The sequence below is a fragment of the Belonocnema kinseyi genome, chromosome 9 (assembly GCF_010883055.1).
Source record: "Belonocnema kinseyi isolate 2016_QV_RU_SX_M_011 chromosome 9, B_treatae_v1, whole genome shotgun sequence".
In the NCBI taxonomy this organism is placed as follows: Eukaryota; Metazoa; Arthropoda; class Insecta; order Hymenoptera; family Cynipidae; genus Belonocnema; species Belonocnema kinseyi.
The window spans coordinates 12595650-12601385 of record NC_046665.1 but is presented as its reverse complement, the minus strand read 5'-3'; positions in this window follow the sequence as shown (position 1 = coordinate 12601385).

The window sequence follows — 5736 nt, the reverse complement described above, 5'->3', positions numbered from 1 at the left end:
ATTAAAATTCGAAAATTTTTTCTAAAGCCTCCAGGGGACTTCGTTTTCGCACGAAAAAATTTTATGTGCCCTTATTGCATCCGGACCCACAATTAAACTATACCATTTTTGGTGTATAAACCCAGTGGACATAAATTTTGGCGACGTCTTTACGACATCGTTATGACATCTTCACGATAACTTTACGACATCCTATGTCCATGTCGTTAAGGTGCCTTTACGATATCGTAAATAAGTCGTATGATCTGATGATGTCTTTACGACATCGCAAAGACACCAAAACGACATGGACATAGGATGTCGTAAAGTTGTCGTAAAGTTGTCGTAAAGATGTCGTAACGATATCATAAAGACGTCGCCAAATTTTGTGCCCAATGGGAATCTTGTATTTTGTTAAAAATTCGTCTTTCTTTGTAGAAATTATATTGTTTTATGGAAAATTTATACCTTTTGATTAAAAATTACATTTTTCGGTTGAATTATCAGCTGTAAATATTTTTTGGTTGCAAAGTCATTTTGTTGTAAATGCAACTGTATCGTTAAAAATAAATATTATAATTTTTGGGTGGAAAATTCGATTATTCACTTAAAGTTGAACTACTTAGTAAAAAAATTAATTTTTTCTTATTATGGATTCATAATTATAGTTGAAAATTCAACTATTTGCCTTTAAATTGGGTTAGAAATTCAGCTTTTAGGTAGACAATACTCTTTTTGAATTTAAAATTAAATAATTTCGTTGAAAGTTCATGTATTTTGTTGAAAATTGACCTTGTTTGGTAGAAATTAATTCTTTTTGGTTGAAAATGTATCATTTTTAGTCAAGAATGCAATTATTTCGTTGATATATCAACTGTGCATCTTCTTGGGTTTAAAAGTCGATTAGTTCACTAAGAGTTGAACTACTTTGTAAAAAAATAAGTTTTTTTAGAAAGGTTTTTTAATTATGGTTAGAAATTTAACTATTTGGTTGAAAGTTTAACTCTTTGATTGAAAACTCATATTTTTCGCTTAAAAAATTAAACTTTTTGTAGATAATTCGTCTTTTTGATTTTAAAATTAAATAATTTCGTTGAAAATTCATGTATTTTATTTAAAATTTGTCAAAAATTTACGTTTTACCTTGAAAATTTCACAATTTTGTTAAAAATTAGTTGTTTTGTTCTTGTTCAATTCAATTTTTTATCACAGTTTTTATCTGGAAATGGAACTATTCCATTTTTGGTTGAAACTTTATCCTGTGCATTGTATTAGTTAAAAAATCAATTATTTGATAGAAAATTCATTTATTTGAATACGATTATGATTTTTTTTAATTGAATAAATTTAAAAATAAAATGCTTTTCAAATTTAATTTAAGGTACTAAAAATTGAAAAATAATTGATTTTACAAGATGATTCTGAATCCATTCAAAATTAAAGAATTAATAGATACTATTTTATAAAATTATTTTCAAATATTATTTCAGTCTAAAAAAAATTTATTTTTAACCCATTCAATTTGAAATTTTTCAATTAATAAAAGAAAATTTTGTTAATTATCAACAATATTTGTCCGTTCATTTAAAACAATCCATTACAAACAACTGTTAAAAACTATACAAATTTGAACAGAATGGTTCGAAATAGAAAGCCTTGAATTGTTAAATTTTTAATGAGCTAAATTTTAAGTTTGAACGCTACAATTTTTATTTTAAAAAAGATTCAAAATTAATTTAAAACTTGAAATTATTGCAAATTATTTGAAATACGATGTAGATTTTTGCAGATTTTAAAAAAAATTAAGCTTTTTGAGAATTGTAAAATATTTAAAAAGAATAACAAAAATTTTTGTAAGTGCTAAGAAAGTTGAAAATGATTTTTTATTTTGAAAAATTAATTTTAATTGAGTAACTAAAAAGATTTTAGAAAATTAAAAAAAAATCAGGATGATTTTAAGGCAAATTTTTTCATTTTAGGAAAAAAATCTAATTAACAAAATATATCAATTTTCAATCCAAAGTTCACTTTTTAACTAAATTAATTAATTTTCTATAAAATAATTGGTGTTTTAACTAATACAATGTACAGGATAAAGTTTCAACCAAAAATGGAATAGTTCAATTTCCAGATAAAAACGGTTAATTTTTGATCAATCCTAGAATAGTTAAATTTTCAGATTAAAATAAATAATTTTTAATCGAAAAAACAAATTTTCAACAAAGTTGTTAAATGATACATTTTCAACCAAAAAGATTAAATTTCTAGCAAACAAAATCAAATTCCTACAAAATACATTAACTATAATTATGAATCCTTAATAAGAAAAATTTGATTTATTTAACTATTCTGATGAAAATATGTTTTATCTGTTGTTGAAAATACATTTTTGAAATTGTCAATTAATCTATACCATTTTTGGTTAAAAAATTACGTATTTTGTTAAAAATTTGTCTTTCTTTGTAGAAATTAAATTGTTTTATGGAAAATTTATAATTTTTGGTTAAAAATAAAATTTTTCGATTGAAATATCAACTGTAAATTTTTTTTGGTTTCAAAGTCGTTTTGTTGTAAAAGCAACTATATTGTTAAAAATTAAAATCATAATTTTTGGGTGGAAAAATCGATTATTCACTTAAAGTTGAAGTGCTGAGTAAAAAAATTAATTTTTTCATATTAAGGATTCATAATTATAGTTGAAAATTCAACTATTTACCTTCCAATTAACCTTTTTGTTCATAATTTTACTGTTTTATAAAAAATGCATCTTTTGGGCGTTAAAAGTCAAAAATTTGATAGAAAGTTAAACTATTTGGTCAACAATTAAAATTTTGGTTGAAAAATCATATTTTTAGGTTAAAAATTCAGCTTTTTTGTAGATAATACTCTTTTTGACTTTAAAATGAAATAATTTCGTTATAAGTTCATGTATTTTGTCGGAGATTGACCTTATTTGGTAGAAATTTACTCTTTTTGGTTTAAAATGTATCATTTAACAACTTTGTTGAAATTTTATTATTTCGTTTAAAAATTATTTATTTTGATCTGAAAATGTAACTATTCTAGGATTGATTAAAAATTAATCGTTCTTATCTGGAAATTAAACTATTCCATTTTTGGTTGAAACTTTATCCTGTGCATTGTATTAGTTAAAACACCAATTATTTGTTAGAAAATTAATTTATTTTGTTAAAAAGTAAACTGTTGGCTTGAAAATTGATATATTTTGTTAATTAGATTTTTTTATAAAATTAAAAAACTGCAAAATAAAAAAATTGCCTTAAAATCGTCCTGATTCTTTTTTTCTTTTTTAATTTGTTTTAAATCTTTTCAAATACTCACTTAAAATTAATTTTTCAAAACAAAAAATCATTTTCAATTTTCCTATCAATCACAACAATTTTTGTTATTCTTTTTAAATATTTTACAATCCTCAAAAATCTACATTGTGTTTCAAATTATTTGAAATAATTTCAAGTTTTAAATTAATTTTGAATCTTTTTTAAATTAAAATTGTAGCGTTCAAACTTAAAATTTAGCTCATTACAAATTTAACAATTCAAGGCTTTCTATTTCGAACCATTCGGTTAACATTTAATTTTAACATTTTATTTTAAAATTCTTTCATTTAAAAAAAAATTAAAATCGAAAACAAATAAATTAATTTTCTATCAAATAATTGGTGTTTTAACTAATACAATGTACAGGATCAAGTTTCAACCATAAAAAAACGATTTTCTAACTTAAATAATATATACGATTAATTTTTAATTAATCCTATAATAGTTACATTTTCAGATAAAGATAAATAATTTTCAACAGAAAAAATTAATTTTCAACATAATTGTTAAATTGTCAACCAATCAGATGAATTTTCAACCAAGAAAATTAATGATCTACAAAAAAAGACAAATTTTAAACAAAATACATGAATTTTCAAAGAAATTATTTAATTTTAAAGTCAAAAGGACGAATTATCTACAAAAAGTTGAATTTTTTAAGCGAAAAATATGAGATTTCAATTAAAGGAGTTAAACTTTTAATCAAATAGTTAAATTTTCAACCATAATTAAAAAACCTTGTAAAAAAATGTATTTTTATTTTTTTACAAAGTAGTTCAACTCTTAGTGAAATAATCGTCTTTTAAACCCAAGAAGATGTACAGTTGATATTTCAACCAAACAATTGCATTTTTTACCAAAAATGATACATTTTCAGCCAAAAAGATTAAATTTCTACCAAACAAGGTCAATTTCCAACATAATACATAAAGTTTCAAGGAAATTATTTAATTTTAAAGTCAAAAAGAGTATTATCTACAGAAAAAAACGGAATTTTTAACTCAATTTAAAGGCAACTAGTTGAATTTTCAACTATAATTATGAATCCTTAATAAGAAAAAAATTAATGTTTTTACCACGAAGTTCAACTTTAAACGAATAATCGAATTTTCCACCCAAAAATTATGATTTTAATTTTTAGCAACATAGTTGCATTTACAATAAAACGAACTTACTACCAAAAAATATTTAAAGTTGATAATTCAAACGAAAAATGTAATTTTTCATCAAAAAGTATAAATTTTTCATAAAACAATATAATTTCTACAAAGAAAGACGAATCTTTAACAAAATACAAGATTTTTCAACTAAAAATGGTATAGATTAATTGTCAGTTTCAAAAATGTATTTTCAACGAAAGAGATGAACCTTCAAATAAAAATAAAGTAATTAAACAAAGTAGTTGAACTTTTGATATAAAAGAGGACTTTTTTTACAAAATAGTTACATTTTCAACAAAATCATTAATTTTTAAATAAGATAAAATTAGTTCTTGAAAACTGTCGGTAAGGTACAATCTCTGATGATATAGCAGATAAATAAAAATTTTTTTTAATAATTACTTGTACCATTAACACCTAGCTGAAAATTAGCGTTATGTTCTTGAATTAAGAGTTCTTATTCTGATCCCTCTAATAGCTTAATTGGAAAAGCACCTGACCGGAAATCAGAAGTTTTGTGGTTCGATTCCCAATGGAGTGAAGATGGAGTAGGATCTTTTTTTTCAAGAAATAATTTTAATTTATAAAATATTATTTTCCATCTAGTTTTATTAAGACGTTAAGCATTTTCTGTTATTGAAGATTTTTAACTTGATCGATATTGTGTAGATTTTCTGCCTTCATGGTTTGGAGGGTTGATCTACTGTCGGTAAGGTACAATCTCTGATGATATAGCAGATAAATTAAAATTTTTTAAAATAATTACTTGTACCATTAACAGCTAGCTGAAAATTAGCGTTATGTTCTTGAATTAAGAGTTCTTATTCTGATTCCTCTAATAGCTTAATTGGAAAAGCACCTGACCGGAAATCAGAAGTTTTGTGGTTCGATTCCCAATGGAGTGAAAATGGAGTAGGATTATTTTTCAAGAAATAATTTTAATTTAAAAATATTATTTTCCATCTAGTCTTATTAAGACGTTAAGCATTTTCTGTTATTGAAGATTCTTAACTTGATCGATATTGTGTAAATTTTCTCCCTTCATGGTTTGGAGTGTTGATCTACTGTCGGTAAGGTATAATCTCTGATGATGTAGCAGATAAATTAAAATTTTTTTAAATTTTTAAAATAAAATAATTGAGTTTTTATCCAAACAAGATGAATGCCAAAATCGCCAATTTCTTTAATTTCTTCCAAATGCGGATCAAGATATGAATAAGACTATTATAATATAACCTAATTATAATATTATCATT